We start from the raw sequence: 23,933 nt of genomic DNA on the forward strand, positions 1-23,933 counted from the left end.
AATAAGTAAAAAGTTCCAATTTAAATTCACCAACTACCTTAGGCAAAGCATCCCCTCCCCCCCCCCAGAATAAATTATTTCAAAATGATAGCATGTGATTTTCTGTGTGCCTTAATGGATTTTCTTCAAAAAACTGTCAAGCTAAAGCAACCGTCAGTAGGGTCTTGCGGTTTTCAGGAGAGATCAAAGGAGGCTTTTGTAATGCATAAAACATGTATGTTTATAATATATCATAAACATCCAAACGGTTGTGACTACAACACATTCAGTTCCTTAATAAGGCTATATAGTAGACTTTAAGTTAAACCATTTGCTTTAGTTTTCACTTTTGATTTGAAACATTCTCATTCAGATTTTGCCAAGCTGAACATTGTTTTTAATCTAACCGGATCCCTTGATTTGTTTCATCCTAATGCCCTTTTCATACCATATTTTGACCTACAGCAAACCCTCACTGAATGCATGAGTACTAAAGAGATTGAAAGATTCTCAATCAATTGACAGGATGCCATCAGCTTCATGGTAATTTTCAATTCTTATGCATGAATCTCATGGCAGACCATAAATATATTTATTAGAAAGATGCAATATACCTTTTTTTTTCAAAGTAAAATACATGAATAAATGTAAAGCATATGAGGTCTCGTAGTCAGGAAATTAATGTTCTTTTGTTCTATCAAAACCACACACACAATCCTGACAGAAATTTCTTATGAATTACTAATGGGGGTTTAATCCTGACAAGGCTTTATTTGTTCAAGAGTCAGATCCTAGGTCTGGTTGCTCAAAAAGCCAATTATCAGGAAATATCCTCTGTGGCTGCTGTCATTAGGAGACACACTGATGATGGTTTAACTTGGTTTCAGAGGAGCTCTCTGGCCACAGCTGCTTGCCAGGCAGGCTGGGGACCACTGGAAATGCCTGCTTGCTTATTGACCCTGTGGTAATTGAGGTTATGAAAAGGCTCTTGTTCTCAGACCTCCTGAATGAACGCGTCTCCCAGAGGGACCCGGCAGGACCTTTTGAGAAGGGCAGACCCCCTACACTACTGAACTGCTCAGAACCTCAACCCTGGGCTGGGTGAGGTCAGGTCAAGAAACAAATGTTAAAGATAGGACCTAGGGAATGCCAGAGAATAACACGTTGGCCTGGAGTCTTCAGCTCTTTGCAGTTTTACATGCCCTCTCTCATCTACTCTGCACCAAAAATAAGCACGGAACTGAAATCTGTTAGTGCTTTAACCTGGAAGTCATGTGGAAACCTTCCCTTGCTGGCTTTTGGCCACCCCGACGTGAGAAGCAAAGGGGGTGTTTACTGGTTTGGATTCCACCCGTGCAACACGCTGAACCATCTGGTAGAAGTGCCGGTATTCTAAAGGCTGAGTCAGCCACAAGATCCACATGCCAAACTACCCCTTTCTCTCTAGCAGTGGTCATTACTCTCAGACAAGAATCAACATGGAAGTGGTCAAGGAAAATAAGGATAATTAACCTAATCAAATCAATTGAACCACTTTTAGAAAAGCATCTCCCATCAATTAGTTGTGCTATTACCTGTGATTGAAGCAATAACGCTTTTTTTGAAATTAGTGACAACAATTACAGGAAGGGAGAATTATTGACAGTGCAGTGGGTTTTAAAGGTCAAGATTCAATAAATATCATTATGTTTGGTGTTTGTTGTTGCTGTTTCAGTTGCTAAGTTGCGTCTGACTCTTTTGCAACCCTGTGGACTGTAGCCCACCAGGCTCCTCTGTCCCTGGGATTTCCCAGGCAAGAATCCTGAAGTGTGTTGCCACTTCCTTCTCCAGGGGATCTTACAGGATCAGGGATGGAACCTGAGTCTCCTGCATTGGCAGGCCCATCTTTATCACTGAACCACTAGGGAAGCCCACATGTGGCCTTAAGTATGATATAAATTGGAGAAGGCGATGGCACCCCACTCCAGTACTCTTGCCTGGAAAATCCCATGGACGGAGGAGCCTGGTGGGCTGCAGTCCATTGGGTCACGAAGAGTCGGACATGACTGAGTGACTTCACTTTCACTTTTCACTTTCATGCATTGGAGAAGGAAATGGCAACCCACCCCAGTGTCCTTGCCTGGAGAATCCCAGGGACGGGGGAGCCTGGTGGGCTGCTGTCTATGGGGTCGCACAGAGTCGGACACTACTGAAGTGACTTAGCAGCAGCAGCAGCAGCATGATATAAATGGGGGTTTCCATGTTGGCTCAGCAGTGAAAAAATCCACATGCAATGCTAGAAACATGGGTTCGATCCCTGGATGCAGAAGGTTCTCCTGGAGAAAGAAGTGGCAACCCACTCCAGTATTCTGGCCTGGGAAATCTCATGGACAGAGGAGCCTGGCAGGCTACAGTCCATGGGGTCGCAAAAGAGTCAGACATGACTTATCGACTAAACCACCATCACCACCACCTGTATAAAATGATACATATCTAGAGTATGGATAATATTTTTATTTATTTTTGTGCAAGTGAATAGTAAAAACTTTGTAGCCATTATCTGGCAGGTAATTGCTTTATTTTTTTAATTAAAATGTAATTATGTGTCTGAACAGTGGAAAAGAGAGAAATAATTCCTTTAATAATTCATTGAATATATATGGTGCTTCCACCTTGTTCTTGGCAGTCTGGTAAGGGCTAAAGATACAGTGATTAGGGAAGACCAGAAAAAGTCAGGGTCATTATGATACAGTACAGTCAAGCACTATGAATTTTCTAATTGAACTTAAATATAATGAAATATTAAAAATTACATTGTTGATTTTCATGAGCTAAGTTGATACCAACAGTAAATAATTTTTATATAATAAGAGAAGTAGTTTGTTTTCCAGTTCCCTCTTGAAAGAGTTTTTAATCTCTTTGAAAAATTACCCAACCTAACTGTGGGATTTTTTTTTTTTTAAGTAAAAGTTTTAGTCATTACACAAATTTTTAGACTCTCAATGTCTCTTGACACTCCTGAGGTTAAGGAACACATACATTAACTTAATCACTTTGATCATTTTTATATGTGGCTCACTCAAAAAACCGAATAAATCTAAGAAGGCAAAAATACCATCCCAGACAGTTCTAACATTTTGAAAATAAGTAAATGTTTATGTGGGTGAGTAGGTGGAGAGGGTAGGTGATGGGTAGGTAGGTAGATAACACTGAATTTGTTGTAATATTGCTTAGAAAAATGGAAGATAGTGTAAATCACTATCTTATGTTGTGACTTTTAAATAACATCATGTTCAATACCTTTGGACATTTAAAATATTTTACTTGTTTTAATCTTAAAAGTTAAACCAAATTTCATACCTAATAATGTACTGAGAAAACTAAATATTGTACAGAAACTGTGAAGGGATTCCAAACAGTTAATCTAATTATCATTATTTTTACTGTCTTTCATTCTTGTTTTGTGAAGCTTAATTTTAGCCTAGTTAAGGGATGACTCATTTGCTATTATTTATTATGAAAATATTTTCCTATATTTTCATTTGATCATGATTAATATTAAAATGACTAAAATGAAGTATCAACTGAATGACTGTCAACTTAAATGTCAACTTAAATGTCAGACTGGAAGACAGTTTACTTTTTGAGGAAAAGTAGAAAGTATAATCTTAGGAAGGAGATATTCAAGGGGAACTGTGTTTAAGGTCTTTCTACCATGTTAATCTCCTGAGCTTATTAAGATGTAATTCCCTCTCAACTCTGTAAGAAATGGTAGCCTTGGTTACCATCTTCAGTTCAGTTCAGTTCAGTCGCTCAGTCCTGCCTGACTCTTTGCGACCCCGTGAATCACAGCACGCCAGGCCTCCCTGTCCATCACCAACTCCCGGAGTTCACTCAGACTCACGTCCATCGAGTCGGTGATGCCATCCAGCCATCTCATCCTCGGTAATCCCCTTCTCCCCCTGCCCCCAATCCCTCCCAGCATCAGAGTCTTTTCCAATGAGTCAACTCTTCACATGAGGTGGCCAAAGTACTGGAGTTTCAGCTTCAGCATCATTCCTTCCAAAGAAATCCCAGGGCTGATCTCCTTCAGAATGGACTGGTTGGATCTCCTTGCAGTCCAAGGGACTCTCAAGAGTCTTCTCCAACATCACAGTTCAAAAGCATCAATTCTTCGGTGCTCAGCCTTCTTCACAGTCCAACTCTCACATCCATACATGACCACAGGAAAAACCATAGCCCTGACTAGATGGACCTTTTTTGACAAAGTAATGTCTCTGCTTTTCAATATGCTATCTTGGTTGGTCATAACTTTTCTTCCAAGGAGTAAGTGTCTTTTAATTTCATGGCTACAGTCACCATCTGCAGTGATTTTGGAGCCCCCCAAAATAAAGTCTGACACTGTTTCCACTATTTCCCCATCTATTTGCCATGAAGTGATGGGACCGGATGGCATGATCTTTGTTTTCTGAATGTTGAGCTTTAAGCCAACTTTTTCACTCTCCACTTTCACTTTCCTCAAGAGGTTTTTTAGTTCCTTTTCACTTTCTGCCATAAGGGTGGTGTCATCTGCATATCTGAGATTACTGATATTTCTCCCAGCAATCTTGATTCCACCTTGTGCTTCGTCTAGCCCAGAGTTTCTCATGATGTACTCTGCGTATAAGTTAAATAAGCAGGGTGACAATATACAGCCTTGACATACTCCTTTTTGTTTTTGGAACCAGTCTGGTTACCATCTTACTTAAACAGAAAACAAGCAGTTTTAGTGTCACAAGTCTTATATAGAGGCCCTTGGAAACTTCAAATCTTAAACCCTTAGGAATAATGTATTTCACACAACGTTACCCATGGATTACAGGTTTAGATGGAGGTGTTAAAACTGGCAACTTGATGTTCTTTGTTACTTTTCCTCAAGATTTCCTTGGCAATTTGGGGTCTTTTATAGTTCCGTATTCATTGGAAGGACTGATGCTGAGGCTGAAACTCCAATACTTTGGCCACCTGATGTGAAGAACCAACTCATTAGAATAAGACCCTGATGCTGGGAAAGATTGAAGGCAGGAGGAGAAGGGGATGGATGGCATCACCGACTCGATGGACATGCGTTTGAGTCAGCTCTGGGAGTTGGTGATGAACAGGGAAGCCTGGCGTACTGCAGCACATGGGGTCACAAGGAGTCGGACACGACTGAGTGACTGAACTGAACTGATGGTTCCATACGCATTGGGGATTACTTGTTCTAGTTTTGTGAAAAATGTCATGGGTATTTTGTTAGGGATTGTTTTAAATCTGTAGATTGCTCTGTGTAGGATGGCCATTTTAACAATATTAATTCCTTCAATGCAAGAGCACAGGGTATATTTCCGTTTCTTGTTATGATCTTCAATTTCCTTCATCAATTGTTTCTGGTTTTCAGAGTATAGGTTTTTTCACCTCCTTAAGTCTATTCCTAGATATTTTATTCTTTTTGGTACAATTTCAAATGGAATTGTTTCCCTGCTTGCTCTTTCTGATAGTTAAAGTATATTGAAAAGCAACAGATTTCAATAATATTAATCTTAGTGCAAATTTACTGAATTCACGTATTAGTTTTAATAGTTTTTTCATGGAGACTTCTGGGTTTTCTAAACATAGTATCATATCGTCTGCAAATCATGACATTTTTACTTTCCCCATACAATTTGGATGTCTTTTACTTCTTTTCTCTTTTTGATTGCTGTGGCTAAGACTTCTAATATTATGCCAAATAGAAGTGTTAAACGTGAACCTTCTTGTCTTATTTCTGATTTTAGAGCCAAAGCTTTCAGCTTTTCACCGTTAAGTATGATGTTAGCTGTGGGTTTGTCATAAACGGTCTTTATTATGTTGAAATCTGTTACTTCTATACCAACTTTGATGAAAGGTTTTAGCATGAATGGATGTTAAATTTTGTCAAATGAGATAATCATGTGATTTCTATGTCTTGTTACTTGTAGGGTGTATCACACTGATTAATTTGCAGAAATGGAATCATCCTTACATCCCTGGAATAAATTAAAATCCCACTTGATCATGATGTATAATCCTTTTGATATATTATTGGATTTGGATCACTAATGTTTTGTTGAAGATATATTTATTAGAAACATTGGCCAATACATTTTTTAAGTGTCTTTGTCTGGTTTTGGTATTATGGCTATGGTGACCTCACAGAATGAATTTAGGGTAGTTGCGTCCTCTTCAATAACTATAGAGCAGTTTGAGAATGGTAGGTGGCAGCTCTACTTGCCATGTTTGATAGATTTCCCCTGTGAAGTCCTCTAGTCTTGCACTTTCATTTGCTGGGAAGTTTTTTTCTGTTTGTTTTTTGTTTTTACAAATTAAATTTCACTGCTAGTGATCATTTTCTGTCTAGATTATCTATTCCTTCCTGATTCAGTATTGGGAGGTTCTATGTTTCTTAAAATCTGTCCGTTTCTTCTAGGGTGTCCAATTTGCTGACTGTTGGACAGCAACAGTGCACAGGCTGTCTATAGGCTCTGCATATAACTGTCCATGGAATTCTCTTATGATCTTTTGGTATCTCTGTACTATCAGTTGTCATTTCTCCCCTTTCATTTCTTATTTTACTTATGCTCCCTAGTTTTTCTTTTTTCTTGATGAACCTGCCTAAAGCTTTATCAGCTTTGTTTCTCTTTTCATAAGACATCTCTTGGTTTCATTGAGCTTCCTTACTGCTTTTTTTTTTTTTTCCTGGACTCTATTATATGTATTTCCTCTTCATCCTTTGCTCGCTCTTCTTTTTCGAATTCCTTTCATAGCCCTCTCATTCCTTCTAAGTGTGTGCTCTCCCTGCGTCTAGCAACGTCAGCCCAGAGGGGAGGCCTGCTGGAGCAGGAAGGGCTGGTGCAGGCCCGAGGGTGGGCCTCGGCTCAGGCTGCAGAGGTCCCTCTGCGCTCAGAGATCGGACTGCTTCTGATGCTCTGCCTGGGTCAGTGCCAGTGACGGCTGTGCCCTGCCTCCAGCTCAGACGCCACTCTGGATCTCAGCTGGCACTGTCGCCCTCCGCCACAGCGGCCCTTGCTCCCGCGTGTACCGGCACCGTGAAGCAAGGCTGAGGGTGGGGCTTGGCTCTGGCTGGGATGTGTGCCTGGGCAACCGCGGGGAGGGGCCACGTGTCGGGTGCAGTTCTAACCTAGCCTCCCCTCTATTTCTGCGTAAGCAAGCATGGGCACACGCATCTGGGGAATCTAAGCTTCTCACAGTCCTCCTGTTGATCCTACCTGTCCTCTGACCGACCTAAGAGATTTGTTTCCCGGTGTGGGACGTCAAGGCTGAGGTGCCCAAGACAGGTCTTAAACTGCTCACTTCCTGGGGCGTGGGTCTCCATTTGTGGGTCTCCCTCCTTTTCCAGGTGTCTTTCCACCGCACAGGTACTGACTTGATCTCTCTGCTTCCCTTTCCCTCTGATTCCATGTGGGGTTTCTCTTAGAGACTTGGTAAAACAAGTCTTTCTGCCAATCTACAGTGAGGTTTCAGTGGGGTTGTAAGATTTGGACATGAGTTAGTGACTAAACAACAACATCAACAACTGGGAAAAAATGCTTTTTTCCCTCACTCAATAATGTCAAATACAGTTCAGTTGTCTTTATAAAATACAGTTTAAGTGAAATATTCTAATTAAAATTGTAGAGTGCTACCTATTAACTATGCACTTTGTGTATACTCTAAATAAAGAAAAGGGGACAGAAGAAAATATGGATAATCACTTATTTTTGTATACTTCTTCCTTTTGTTTCTTTTTTTTCTATTTCAAGTGCTTCATAAAGACTTGCTTTTAATAAAAGGAAAAACAAGTGTATATATATGTGTGTGTGTGTGTGTGTGTGTGTTTATCTATGTACATCACTCCAGTATTCTTGCCTGGAGAATCCCCATGGACAGAGGAGCCTGGCAGGCTACAGTCCATGGGGTCACAAAGGGTTGGACAAGACTGAGTAACTAAGCATCCATGTAATATAATATATATATATGCATATGTATTTATAAAGTTTATTAAAAAGTCAGAGAGAGAGAGGAAGAAAAGAGGAAGTGAAGTGAGAATGAGAGACACAAAATCACTGGCAACTTTTAGATCATCTTCAGATATACTGCAAACGTATTATCTTCATCTTTGTTAAACAGAGAAAATGAAAAAACACACTTGCCTGCTTTTCTTCTCTTGCTTGATATCAGTTTATTTTTAAAAGGCATTGCAGGAAATTATGAATGAAAAGATAAAACAGTGGCTTTCAACTGTTTCAGTAAAACATGCATACTGCCAACATTTTTGTCACCAATAATTCTCCCATAAACATGGGGCTCTCCTCTCATTATGCAGACTGTCATGCTTTATTGAACCATATAATTTCAACTAATTAAAATAAGCAGTATGTACTTTCCTCCCCCAGTTCTTTTATTCTGTAGCTGGACAAACGCCAGCAATTATATTTAGAGTACCCTAAGTGGACTCCACATTAAATATTCATTGTGATGCTCCTTTGAACAATCAAATATAACTCCTGCTGCTCTTTCAAATATTAATATTCATTTTATTTATAAGATCTAAAAAACTGGATACTTTAAGAAAACCAAAATGAGTTAGCTTCATGGAGATGTTTGCTAGGCCAGCAAAGTGGATGTAAGTTAGTGGGGGTCAGTCAGGTTTGCGGAGTGACTCTCAGCGAAGACCTCATAAGTCATTAGTTTTTAAATGGTTTAATTTATTTAAACTAATACAAGTTTTATTTAGGCAGCCTGTCAGATATGTGAACATTTTTCCTCTCTTTTTTTTTCTTCTCTACAAATAAAAAGGCTGGGTCTTTAACCTTACCAGTTTCTGTTCTGGAATCACATAGCAGCAACCTAAGATAGTTTTGAAAGAGATCTTCTAATCTAATTCAACAGAGGTGGTGGTAGACACACAGCTGAAATTAAACTCAACATCAAGTCTAACTTAAGATACATGTTAAGAAATTGCAACCAAATGAAGGGATCTGCTTTCTGTGCTTAGAATCAAGGAGATTTTGTGTTCCTTAAGTAGAAAAAGGCAGAGATATGTAGCCTAACACCCACTAAGAATTCTGTCACCTTGTCTGTGACCTGAAGTGCATCTGGTTTTGCATAAGGTCTTAGCAGTTTCCAGATTCACAGGTACACCGGTGATGGGGAATCACCTGTTATATGAGAGTTTTTGCAGCCATAGGTTAATTTCATATTAAAATGAACCATTGGTGTGAAGTCAACTTTTAATTTACCATATCAACACCTTTTTATTCCACTTGCTCACTTCTATTCACAGTTCTTACCTTGCAACTGAATTTCATTTTCAGACAGGTTTAAAATCACACCGAATCCCATTTGCACAGATGGATAGGCAGACAGAGAAAGTAGGCAGCTTATGAATGCCAGAAGGCTGAACTGAGACACAGCCATCACCCTCGGTGAGACTGTGGGGCAAAGGTGGTCCACAGACATAGCTTCCTTACCTGGGGACCAGGGAACTTCCCTCTCCTTTGGAGTGCTGGGTTAGGGGTCTGTTCATTTTGATTCTTCCCTATGAGCTTAATGCTGGTTGACAATTTTACCCGAAACATAACTTCTGCAGGGCTTCCCCGGTGGCTCAGATGGTAAAAAAAAAAAAGTCTACCTACAATGTAAGAGACCTAGGTTTGATCAATGGGTCAGGAAAATCCCTTGGGGAAGGAAACGGCAACCCACTCCAGGATTCTTGCCGAGAAAATCCCATGGCCAGAGGAGCCTGATGGGCTATACAGTCCATGGAGTCACAGAGTCAAACACAACTGAGCAACTAACCCATTTAAATTCTGCAGTGAGACCTACTCACACCTTTCTCTGACCTTTAAAATGTTTTATATAAACCTTTTCAAATCAACATGTTGTAACAATCTGACCCTTTTATTTGCTTTTCTTTCCTGTCAATTCTTTCCTACTAAATGCTGCTTAGGACGCAGATAACATTTCCCGAAGCTCTGCTGTTCACGGTAGGTTTACGTTCCTTAAGTCTGTATATATTTTATGTGGACCATTTTTTTTTTTTAAGTTTTCATTGGAGTTGTTACAATGTTGTTTCTGTTTTACGTTTTGATTTTCTGGCCTCTAGGCATATGGGATGTTAGCTCCCTGACCAGGGATTGAACTCGCAGCCCCTGCATTGGAAGACAAAGTCTTAACCACTGGTTCACCAAGAAAGTCCCTGTATATATTTTAATTACAACCAAATAGAAGAATGTTTGGCATGGCAGAAGCAATTGTGGAAAGCCTTGATGAAGGAACCCAGTATACAAAGACAGTGTCAGTTTTTACAACAGAAATAAACCCACTCTCACCCTCTTTTTTTTTTTTTTTTTTTTTTTTGTGTAGGATAACATGCCTACTGTTTTCACACTCTAATGCAAAGCTGTCTTTAATGGCACTTTTGAATCATCCCCAAAGTATTAGCTATTCAGACACTTTCTGTTGTGTCTGCTTCTGAAACTGCCAATGGCAGGATGCTGAGATTGTTTCCTGCTTCATCTGTTCCATAAAACAGCAAGAAACGTGTTTCCTCACTGATGAAAATCACTTGAATTTATGACAGGTCGTTTACACTACAACTTATATCTTTTTAACAATGATAAAGCTCATTTGTTCAAGGCTAGGTAATGTTTTTTAAACGTGTATTTATAATTTTATTTGGTTTTCCATCTTAAACCTGACTTAATGTAGTTTTAGTTTCTTTTACAATTGTTTCATGCTACTGAGCAGAGCCGGGCTTCCCAAGTGGCTGAGTGGTAAAGAGCCTGCCTGCAATGCAGGAGCCCCAGGTTTGATCCCTGGGTCCTGAGTCAGGAAGGTCCCCTGGAGAAGGGAATGGTTACCCACTCCAGTATTCTTACCTGGAGAATCCCATAGACACAGGAACCTGGGGGGCTACAGTCCATAGGGCCACACGGAGTCAGACAGGACTGAATCAAATTAGCACACATGCAAGCATATATATATCTGTCTCCTGGAGTTTGCTCAGACTCATGTCCATTGAGTCGATGAAGCTATCCATATATATACATGTTTATTACTTCCTTCATCAAAGAAAAGACATGCTCTTTAAAATCCCTTTTTAAATTTTGTATTGCATTCCAGTAATTATAAATCTTGTGTAAATTATTAATCAAGATCTGACATGAAATCAACTTACATTTTGTTGGGCAAAAAGGAAACTAGTCTTCTGAGAACACATGGTGGGGAAAAATAGAGGTTATGCTACTACAGCTGTGTACAGCATATACTCTCTTTGGGGTGTGTGTTTCTGGAGAAAAAATGGATTATCTGGCTATATTAACTGTAGCAGGTTCTGTTTTTCCCTTATCTCCACAAAAGCCTCAATCTAGATTTTGCACTCTAGCATTTGTCTAAGATCTCAGACAGAAGTTGCCCGTAGTGTGAGAATACAGAGAATCACAGCTTATGAATAAGTACCCTGGGTTTGCTTTTGTTCATAAAGATCTCTTTGTCACAGTAAGCATGGCTAAAGTGAACTTAGCAACCAGTCGTATACTGACTTTACACAATCGAACATTTCTCAAAGCAACTTGAGGACTGAGTGAGGAAAAGCAAAATGCCACTTTTCCCACTAAAAACTGAAGAACAAGCATATTAATATTCTGTGTTAAATTGTGTAACATTGCCACTTTTGTATGTTAAAAACAGCAAACTATCGGCATTTTCAAGTGGCTCAAATTTAAATAAATATGATTAATGTGTAGTTTCCCTGAAGGAGTTATTTTGCATCTCCTGCCTTAGCAGATGGGTTTTTTACCACTAGGGCCACCTGAGAGCCCACTGTCTTAAGGAAAGCCTCCTTATGATAGTAGATCTCAAATTCACACACATTTGCCTTTTAACCTCCTGCTCCAACACCGCATCAGAGCTCTGTTGAGCCAATGTTCTTCCTTCAGGAATCAGTAAGTTCATGTCTGTCTTATGAGTGTGTTGCTTAGTCATTTTAGAAAACTGTCATTTGACCAGCGTGTACCTGTTGTTCTAATTCTAGCAGAACGGTTGAATTTCAGAAGCAAGAAGACATGGTCTAAATAAATAAATTACAGTCTCTGCTAAAAGGAAAATTAAAAGTAGAACAGATAAACTATTCAAGACCACTCAATGAGTAAGAGATTTCAAAGACAAGAGAAATTTCTTCAACCTTTAAATTCACTGAATAGAAATAAAGGGGGAAAAAAAAAAATCAAGTGACAAGTTCAGCAGGAGAAGTTCAAATGAGAGCCTTAACATAAGACCTACTATGTGCTACCAGTTTAAATGATTTACAGGCATTAACCCACTGATCTTCACAGCTACCCTGCAGGATAGGCTCTGTAATTATTCCCACTTTGTGCCTGCATGCATGCTCAGTCGCTTCAGTCATTCAGACTGTGAGCCCATGGACTGCGGCCTGCCAGACTTCTCTGTCCACAGGATTCTCCAGGCAAGAACACTGGAGCGGGTTGCCATCCCCTCCTTCAGGGGATCTTTCCAACCCAGGGATTGAACTCGAGTTTCCTGAATTGCCTGCATTGCAGGAAGATTCTTAACCACTGAACCACCGGCGAAGCCCTATTGCCACTTTACAGATAGGCACAAACAGGTCACTTAGCCTGCCCAAGATTTCTTGGCTACTATGGGATGATTGTTGTTGCTGTTGTTTAGTCACTAAATTGTGTATGATTCTTCGGCAATCACATGGACTGTAGTCCACCAGCCTCCTCTGTCCACAGGATTCTCCAGGCAAGAACACTGGAGCGGGTTGCCATCCCCTCCTTCAGGGAATCTTCCCAACCCAGAGATTGGACTCAAGTTTCCTGAACTGCCTGCATTGCAGGAAGATTCTTAACCACTGAACCACAGGCGAAGCCCTATTGCCACTTTATAGATAGGTGTAAACAGGTCGCTTAGCCTGCCCAAGATTTCTTGGCTACTATGGGATGATTGTTGTTGCTGTTGTTTAGCCGCTAAATTGTGTATGATTCTTTGGCAATCACATGGACTGTAGTCCACCAGCCTCCTCTGTCCATGGGATTTCCCAGGCAAGAATACTGGAATGGGTTGCCATTTCTTGGAGCTTGATTTATTAATAATTAGGCATTCTGTATCTCAAGTGCAGTTGATGCTGTGGTTTCCCTGGCAACACCATGAATATCCATTGATGGTTGGCTTCAGTCGTAAAGAACTATTTGTACTTCTCTGGGGGCGCATCAGTGACTTCAAGCCCCCATTTCTTCAACATACCATTTCTACATTTACCCATTGGAACTTAATTACCATCTTTCAAGACTGAATCAAGCATCACCTCTTTTAGAAGACTTTCCTGGCTCTTGGCATAGAAATACAGAATGGACAGTCTCCTCCTTGGGCTATCATTGTGCCTGTACACGTATTCAACTTGGTGATTTTTAAAAAATTTCTTCCCATACAATAATAAACTTCTTGTATTTTCTATCTCTGGTACATGCATAAATGAAAGTTGAATAGAAATAACCATCAGTTTCTCTAGGTAATTCTTTATTCAGGAAATTTGAGAACTTATGAGAAGAATACATCCAGGTACACTGCCGTGGGATAAAGCCCTGGATACTTTCTTCCCTGAGAATGATGCTGCCGCACTGGCCCCTCCCAAAAGTATCTGAGTATGAGAGCTCCTGCTTCTTCCATCCCTCCTAACTCTTCTCTTCAATGCTTCTGTCCTCACTCTTGCAATTTAATTCTGAAACATGTTTTCAAACAGATGTCTTATTTGTTTTATCTGTCTCAGTCCAGATTCTGAACTTTTTGCTAAAGAATCTGGCCTGATGATTCTGACTGTTCCTTTTATCAGCCAGTTTGGACCGATAGTCTTCCTGTCAATGGACTTTGATCTCAATTAATTTTGTCAAAGTGCCACAGTAGAAAGAGCCTGGGACTCAACCATTGACAGAGATTAGCAATGCAAATATAAAGGCCATATCAAACTTTCCTTTGAACAGAATAAACAAAACAATGAACTCATTAGCAAGGCCTTGTGAAAAATTCAAGTTTTGAGAATTTTGACATGGAAAGGTTTAAATATGTGGTAGAACTAATTCCTTTATTCTGCTGGAAGACATGTTAAAGAAAATATTCTAATATTCAAAGGCATTCTAAATGGTTATTGTGATCAATTTAGCATTCTGTCCAGCATCTCTAGCTCAGATATCCTACAGACATGAAATAATTTTGCACGACATAGGAAAATTCCTATATGCCATAATCTTAATCCAAAAATTTTGGGCTAACAGATGTTGGGAAAATGATTCAGTATAGAGGCATTTAGTTTTATGTTCTATTCTACGCTGCCACTCAGAGAAGTTGTTAACATTTTTCAGTGTCAATTCCGATAGCTATATATATATAGCTTCAACATCAGTCCCTCCAATGAACACCCAGGACTAATCTCCTTTAGGATGGACTGGTTGGTTCTCCTTGCAGTCCAAGGGACTCTCAAGAGTCTTCTCCAACACCACAGTTCAAAAGCATTAATTCTTCTGTGCTCAGCTTTCTTTATAGTCCAACTCTCACATCCATACCTGACTACTGGAAAAACCATAGCTTTGACTAGATGGACCTTTGTTGGCAAAGTAGCATCTCTGATTTTGAATATGCTATCTAGGTTGGTCATAACTTTCCTTCCAAGGAGTAAGCGCCTTTTAATTTCATGGCTGCAGTCACCATCTGTAGTGATTTTGGAGCCCAGAAAAATAAAGTCAGCTACTGTTTCCACTGTTTCCCCATCTATCTGCCATGGAGTGATGGGACAAGATGCCATGACCTTCATTTTCTGAATGTTGAGCTTTAAGCCAACTTTTTCACTCTCCTCTTTCACTTTCAAGAGGTTCTTTAGTTCTTTTTCACTTTCTACCATAAGGGTGGTGTCATCTGCATATCTGAGGTTATTGGTATTTCTCCCGGCAATCTTGATTCCAGCTTGTGCTTCCTTCAGCCCAGCATTTCTCATGATGTACTCTTCATGTAAGTTAAATAAACAGGGTGACAATATACAGCCTTGACATACTCCATTTCCTATTTGGAACCAGTCTGTTGTTCCATGTCCACTTCTAACTGTTGCTTCCTGACCTGCATACAAATTTGTCAAGAGGCAGGTCAGATGGTCTGGTATTCCCCTCTCTCTGAATTTTCCACAGTTTATTGTGATCCACACAGTCAAAGGCTTTGGCATAGTCAATAAAGCAGAAATAGATGTTTTTCTGGAACTCCCTTGCTTTTTCAATGATCCAGTGGTTGTTGGCAATTTGATCTCTGGTTCCTCTGCTTTTTCTAAAACCAGCTTGAACATCTTGAAGTTCATGGTTCACATATAGCTGAAGCCTGGCTTAGAGAATTTTGAGCATTACTTTACTAGCATGTGAAATGAGAGCAATTGTGCGGTAGTTTGAGCATTCTTTGGCATTACCTTTCTTTGAGATTGGAATGAAAACTGACTTTTTCCAGTCCTGTGGCCACTGCTGAGTTTTCCAAATTTGCTGGCATATTGAGTGCAGCACTTTCACAACATCATCTTTTAGAATTTGAAATAGCTCAACTGGAATTCCCTTGCCTCCCCTAGCTTTGCTTGTAGTGATGGTTCCTAAGGCCCACCTGACTTCACATTCCAGGATATCTGTCTCTAGATGAGTGGGAGTAATCACACCTTCATGATTTTCCAGGTACTGAAGCTCTTTTCTATACAGTTCTTCTGTGTATTCTTGCCACCTCTTCTTAATATCTTCTGCTTCTGTTGTATCATTTCTGTCCTTTATTGAGCCCATCTCTGCATGAAATATTCCCTTGGCATCTCTAATTTTCTTGAAGATATCTCTATCATATATATATATATATATATATATGTGAGATATATATATATGTGTGATATACATATATGTGTATATATGTGTGTGTGTGTGTGTGTGTGTGTGTGTGTGTGTGTGTGTACTCATGGGGGTGCATGTCTCATTCCCAGTATATGCCATTTAAAAAAATTATTTACAATGACAAAGAAATAAATTACTTTCTCATTGTAAACATTAAAAAAATTTGTAAATCTTGCAATAAGATAATTCTCAAAGAATTCCATGTATTATTGCATGATATAACTTAAAAAACCTGGAAACGCTTGCTTCTAAAACACTATGATGAGAATCAGAATTTATCTCCTGTATAGATTGTTCTATGCAAATGGACTCTTGGATCTAAATTCATTGCCCACTCTTTCAAACTGTATGCAACCTTATCTTCTCTACCTGGTATGTATCAGCAAAATTGATACTTTGTCATCAAAATTTTTATCCAGAGGGAGTTCCTGGGTGGTCAAGTGGTTACTATTCCATCTTCCAATGCAGGGAGTATGGGTTCTATCCCTGGTTGCCCAGCTTAAATCCCACATGCCTCAGGGCCAAAAGCCAAAACTTAAAACAGAAGCTATACTGTAACAAATTCAATAAAGATTTTAAAAATCATCCGGATAATTTTTTTTTTTTTCTTTCAAAATGAACTGTCAAGAAAGCCACAAGAAAGAAAAGTAAACTTACCTGGTGACTCAGACAGTAAGGAATCAACTTGCCGATGCAGGAGACAGGGGTTGGATCCCTGGTTCAGGAAGATCCCCTTGGAGAAGGAACGGCAACCCACTCCAGTATTCTTGCCTGGAGAATTCCATGGACAGAGGAGCCTGGTGGGCTATAGTCCATTGTGTCACAAAGAATTAGACATGACTGAGCAACTAACACTTTCACTTTCAAGCTTTTATTATGCAACCTGTGAAGACATGGTCTATTTTACAATAAAAATAAAACCTTCTAATCTTGGAAGTATAGTTTATAAAAAATTTTATAGCATGACAATATTTCTATAGATAATTAGGATAATGAAATCCACTAAATACTTAGTGTTTTGTTTTTTATATCTTATCTATGTTACAACCATGCTGTAGGAGTCAATATCCTTTATGAAGATTCTGGTATGACTTTCAGAAAGATTGAGAGTCACAGAGTATCCAGGCATTAATTTTAAATGTATCATTTAAATCTATTGCTTACTCTTTTGGCTTATGTAATTTAAAATGACAGACTGTTAAACCAGTTTTACTTCCATAAATACAGAAGCAAAAATATCAAAGTACAAATTCCTTGAATCTACCTGCTCCAATCCAAGAAGCCTATTGAAAGAGTTTAGGAAAAAGAGGCAATTTAGTAGCTTCTTGGGATTCCCAAGTGGTTTAGAGGGTAAAGAATCGTCCTGCCAATGCAAGAGACTTAAAAGATGTGGCTTGAATCCCTGAGTGGGGAAGATCCCCTGGAGGAGGAAATGGCAACCCACTCCAGTATTCTTGCTCAGGAAATCCCATGGACAGAGGCTACAGTCCATGGGTTGCAAAGTAGTTGGACATGACTGAAGTGACTCAGCACACACACACAGTAAGTTCATGATGTACATACAGTTAACACATTTTTTTTTCACTTTATTTTGTGGAGGAAATGAAAGAAGAACTCATTAAAAACACACACACATTTATTTTAAAAAATATAACTTCTGCTGCTTAACAGCAGTTTCAGCTGAAAAGCTCTCTGTGTCAAAGTCCCTCTTCTCCATAATATAGTTGCAAGCTCTAACTCAGGGAGGTAAGCTAGGTCATCTGTATGAGTCCTCTAGGCATATAGGTGGCATTCAGGTCCTGTTTAGGAATTTTTAGCATCAGTTAGAAGAAAGACAATACCTCGGAGAGTATTTGGCCAGTTGGCTTATTTCGACATGGCTAAAATTGTATTCTGAAATTTTATAGCCTTAAAAGCACCATGTCATTTTCTTTAGATTACAGTTTGTGTGTATGTATATTTTATCCTCATCAAAACTCAACTTGCTAAATGCTGAGATGTTTGTTCAACCACATAGTTGGGTGCACTATATTTAATGGAAAATATACAAATGAATTTGTAAGGTAATTTTTTTATAAATACATATTTATGGCCATGTGTATCTATCTACAGTGGAAAATGTATACATTCTCTGGTAGCTCAGCTCGTGAAGAATCCACCTGCAACCCAGGAGACCCTAGTTCGATTCCTAGGGTGGGAAGATCCCCTGGAAAAGGGATAGCCTATCCATTCCAGTATTCTTGGACTTCCCTGGTGGTTCAGGCAGTGAAGAATCCTCCTGCAATGTGGGAGACCTGGTTCAATCCATGGGTCGGGAAGATCCCCTGGAGGAGGGCACGGCAACCCACTCCAGTATTCTTGCCTGGAGAATCCCATGGACAGAGGAGCCTGGCGGACTACAGTCCATGGGGTTGCAAAGAGTCCGACGCGACTGAGTGACTAAGCGTGGCACGGCACTTCCTAGCTAGTGATGACCTTCAACACATGTTCACCTTGCTGTGTCTTGAGATTCCCTTATCTGTTAACTAGATAATGAATGGCAAGCTTGAAGTTTTATTGTGACATTAAATGAGATTGTATATCTAAAGTGACTAGTATGCTGCATGAAAATATTAGACAAGAAATAGATCTCAGTTCTCTGACTTGTTTCCTCTTTTATTTTAAAAGTTATTTCCACACTACTCTCTGAAATAAGAGTCATAGCTTAATATCTTGAATGCAAAATTTTTTCTCAGCTTTCCATCTCCTCAATGGGTTCTCAGTTTGTTTTTGATTTGACAACCACTGATCACTCATTCCCATCTAATAGTTTTTTCTACATATCAAAATATGATTTAGCATTGCACAACATAGAGTGTAGTCTTTCCGGGTAGATCATCTTGCTTGCAGTATACCAGCTGAGTGATATAAGACGTGTTGTTTAAGGTTCCAGAATCCCCCTTTTTTTTTTAATTCTAGAAAGTGGGAATAATGATTTCCATCAGACAGTTTTGTGGAGCAAATTAGACAAAGATCCTGGTACGTCAGCACAACATATGTGTTTAATTTAATTTTTTATAATAGGTAAAATAATGAAATTGGTGATAAAATCTGCCATTTGCTGATGCCTTCTTTCTGCCCGTATTCCCAGATTAGCATTTTTTTAATGATCTGAATAAAATGTACTTAGTGAAAATTGAATATCGAACTGATTTATCAGACAGACTTTGACAAGCTTTTTAAATATTAGCTAACAATGAGAATATAAGGTCTGAAGTTCCTTTGATAGGTCTTTAACCTCCAATTCTGTTCACTGGAGTGTTTCACTGATTAAAAGGAAGAAGAAAAAGCATCTCATTGGATGAAGAGTTCATTCTCTTTCTCTGTGAGGTAATAAATGAAGGCACTATCGGCATGAATTTTAACTTACTGGTGAATAGAAAATACCTAGGATGTGTGCTGGATCCCATAAATTCATCGTGGTGGCCTCTTGCGAGACCTGTAGCCCAGTCAGTGCAGTTTCTCTGTGATTCTGTTCTGTATCCTCTCCCGCCCCCATTTTCTTACTAAGCCAGCAGAGCATGTGCTATCCAGGTGGCAGTAAATGAAGTAATGGAAAAACTTTCAGAAAATGTCTGGAGAAAGCTCCACGGAGAACCCAGAGGGTGATTAAAATATTTAGAACCTGGCTGTGGCTCAGTGGTAAGGAATCTGCCTGCCAATGCAGGAGACACAGGAGGCAGGGGTTCGATCCCTGGATCAGGAAGATCCCCTGGAGTAATGACAACTCCCTCCAGTATTCTTGCCTGGGAAATCCCATGGACAGAGGAGCCTGGCAGGCTACAGTTCCTGGGTCTCAAAGAGTTGGGCACGACTGGGTGACTGAGCACAGACATATCACATATCCTAGATAAAATGCCATTCTTCCCAAGTGATAGCACCTATAGGAAGTCAGAAGCAGCCAGGGCATAAGACTGATGAAAGAAACACTGACCTGGGGAGGATGTAAAGCTGGAAGGTGAGGTATAAGACCATTTTACTTAACAGTTTCTATGCATCTTAATCTATCATGGTGTGTATATTCGTGGTATGACTTGGAACTATAGTATTTTTATAGTTCATTGGAGCAGTATCCATTTAGAAAGACTTTACCCATTTTGAGAGGGAAAGAGAGACTTCCCGAACGTTCTTTGTCAATTGCAGAAAAGGGTCAACTTAAAGAACTGAAGCAGCATATGCTGTTACCCTTTTAGAAGTTCTTCCACCTGCAGAAGCATCTCCTATTGATAGAGATGATTCAGCAACTTTAATTTGGGTATAGAAAAGCATTCATAAAATAAATAAAGATAACGTTTTCTCACTGAAAACTTTGTCATTAAAAACAACAGCAACAATAAAACTCTTGTTTTGCAGAGAGCTGTTTCTACCAACTATATGTGTACATGTATGAGATGTATATATATGTATGGTGTACAGTATTTAGACGTGGATGGATAGATATGTGTACACTCAGTTGCTAGAGTCATGTCCAGCTTTTTGTGGCCTGTAGACTGTACCCCACCAGGCTCCTCTGGCTATCGGATTTTCAAGGTCAGAATACTGGAGTGAGTTACCATTTCCAACTCTAGGGGATCTTCCAGACCTTAGAATTACACTCCTGCCTCTTGTTTCTCCTGTGCTGGCAGGTAGATTCTTTACCACTGTGCCACCTGGGAGGATAGACGGATGGATATGAGTTGGCCAAAAGTTTGTTTCAAATTTTGGTAAGATGCTATGGAAAAATCCAAATTAATTTTACAGCCAACTCTTACAGATAGTGTTAATCACTCACATGTGTTCAGCTTTTGAGACCCTGTGGACTGTAGCCCACCAGACTCTTTATTCCATGGGATTCTCTAGGCAAGAATACTGAAGTGGGTTGCCATTCCCTTCTCCAGAAAATGTATATAATTTCTGTGTTGTTTTACTTTGTTTTGAAAACAGCACCCAAAAGTTTTCTAGGTCAGTATGTTTTTAGTATCAAATGAAAGGTAGGATATTTCTAGAAGTACAGGGAAAGGAAAAAATCCAAACTGGAATATTCCATTTAGACCAGAGCCAAGTTGGAAGGCTGGGTTGCTAAGATGAGTATTGCAATATATCCTGGGGACAGCATTCTGCTGCCAATTAGGGAGCAGTTTCCTTGCAGTGCCAGGCAGTTCCTACACCCACGGCTGCCGTCATGTGGCACAGTCTGGCCTCACTCCTGAGAAGGTGCTCCAACAACAACACGTTGACAAAGACTGTGGACAGATGTCACACATGCTTCCTGGGATGGTAAGCATTGTATTCCCATCCTGGAGCTCGTTCAGGGAGAGGAGGCTGGAAGAAAAGGAGGCGGCCATGGCATCCCAGCCATGCTTTCAGCTCAGCCTGTGTACAAACAGTCTACATCAACCAGGGAAATCTGAAGAAGAGAGTCCCACCTAAATGACTGCAGTGATGCTCTTGGAATCCCTCTCCACTGTGCCATTAATCCCACAGGAAACGTACTGTGACTTTGACATGCTGTACTACAGCTTGGGCATAAAAGCATTTTAGCATGCTTTGAAGACTTGTTTGGCACCTGGCACTTAGACAACCTTTCAGCAAAATATAAAGTAATAAGATCCTGGGTTTAAATAAGTGAAAGGACTTCTCTTAAAAAATCCAGATTTTCATACCTTATTGACGTTTGAGAAAAGGGACAGAAAGATTGACCAGTTTTCAGGAAAAGACACCCATCCCCCAAATACAATCTTCTGAGATGAATTCTTAATTTTTTATGAGAAATATATTTAAAAAACATAAGATCTGTTTTTCAAAAGCTCATTTACACATCTCAATGCACAGAAATCTATCCCTATCTCCACATTCATCCCACCCCCACCGTCACCATTGTGTCAAGACGTTTGCCTATCCCTGCGTCTCTATTCATGTCCTGCAAATAGGATGCAAGGCTAGTTGGAAGCTGTTATATAGCACAAGGAGCTCAGCTTGGTGCTCTGTGATGGCCTAGAGGGGTGGGATGGAGGTGGTTTGGAGGGAGGTCCAAGAGTGAGGGGACATGTGTATACACACAGCCGATTCACTTCGTTGTGCTGCAGAAACTAACATAACATTGTACAGTAACTATGCCCCCAGTTTTTTTTTTTTAAAGCTCATTTAGATACATACCTTCCTATGTACACACATACGCATATTAGTGTGTTTATGGAATGTTTGTCCTCTAGCATTAAATACCAATGACAAAATTGGAAAAATGGTTTTAAAAGCAAAACAAGAAAAAAAGAAAGCTATCTCTTTAACAGGCTTTATGCACTTCTGAAAGAATACATTGGTCCTTTACAATAATTAATGTTAATACTAAATAGGGTGTTACAAGTCTGCAACTGCCTGTTTGGCTAAGATGAATCTCAACATTACCCCCAGTAGTAATGTTGATTAAGCAAAAACTACAGATTTATTTTCAGATAGAAAATGCATATGATTTCTGATAGCTTTGCATAGACCTTTTGTATAACAATTGGCCTGCTGGCAAATCTAACAAGTCTAACTCTATAAAACAATTCAGAGTAATGGAAATATTTATTGGCATTTACCTGGGCACCCTTGGAACACTATTTGAATGCAAGTGCAAATCAGCTTTGTAGCACTTATTACGCAATAATCAATAAGAATCTTCTCAACAAATGGATATCCATACTAACTATTAACAAGAAATGTTGTTTGTCTCATGAACTCAGGCAATGTTTGGCTTTACAAAGCATTGAGATAGTTAGAAGCAAAAGCAGGAAAAAACAACTATGATGCACTGTATATAGCATGCACAGCATTTAGTTGTGCCTTAAGATCTACCATGGTATTCCTCAGTGTGTAACAACAGGAAAAAGGGAAAATGTTTTCCTGAAAGTCCCCTTTCCCATACAAGACTTTGAGTTTTCTTTCTCGCTTAATAAGTGGACAGGTATGTACACACCCAACGTGAAGATAGCTTTACGAAACGGTGCTCCCATGAAACTCTTCCAAAAGAAAACACCTCAGTTAAGCCCCAGTGTGTCAGGCAGAGTGTTTTGAAATGTCTCTGCTTGAATCCCTACCTGCACAGCTGCGCTCACCTTTATCTCTCTTACAACATCTGGTGATTTCTGTGCAAAGCCTTCGGCACTGGTGGGCAGGTGTACGGGGAGGGTGCTCTGAAGTAACCACACAGAGGGATACCTGGCTGGTTTATTTCAACGCCTCCTCTGATTCTCCTTCAGCAAGTACAACTTTATGCTAGAATAACTTCAAGGAAATACAATTCATTCTTCATTGGGAGAATTTATATGTCAAAGGAATGGAGGAAAAGGAGAGTTTGAATGGACATCCCCTCCAGGTTTTTTAAAAAAATCTTGAATTAAAGGTTGTTCAGCAATGCACATGAAAAGAGGTCTTTTATATGCACGTATATGTTCATATATACTAAAATCTCACTGAAAAAAAATGAGAGGAAAATTGTAAATATAGCAGTGAGTGTAACTATTCCACGAGGTTTGTATTGTATGGTACTGGTCAATGACATTTTTTCCAAGCATCATTTCCTTTCATCTTAAGGAATAATATAATTCTTGACAACAGTCTTGCTCCTTACCCCTTATTCCTTTACCCCATCTTAGTCTATGGAACCAACCAGCTGGAATTAATGGGCAAACAAAAAGGAAACCACACTGCTGTGTGTCCCTGTGTAGATTCTAGCGACTCCATTCACATAATCCCCCCGGTAGATGCTGCCTCATTATGAATATAAATGCACTTGCCGAAGAATGGAAGTTGCACGTTAGTGGAATAATTTTCATTGGTATGCATTCGCCAAGATTATGATATTTGAAACCACAATAATCACCTTCAGTGCCTTCTTGTCCTCATAAAGCGAGAAAAGTGGGTAAAGAAAAAGACGTTTTGTTTCCTTAGACAGTTGAGCTCTTTCCTCATACAGTTTGAAAGGTTGGGAATGTTTTGTGGCAATATTCAAGTACT

Source organism: Capricornis sumatraensis, chromosome 12, assembly GCF_032405125.1.
Source record: "Capricornis sumatraensis isolate serow.1 chromosome 12, serow.2, whole genome shotgun sequence".
Classification (NCBI taxonomy): Eukaryota; Metazoa; Chordata; class Mammalia; order Artiodactyla; family Bovidae; genus Capricornis; species Capricornis sumatraensis.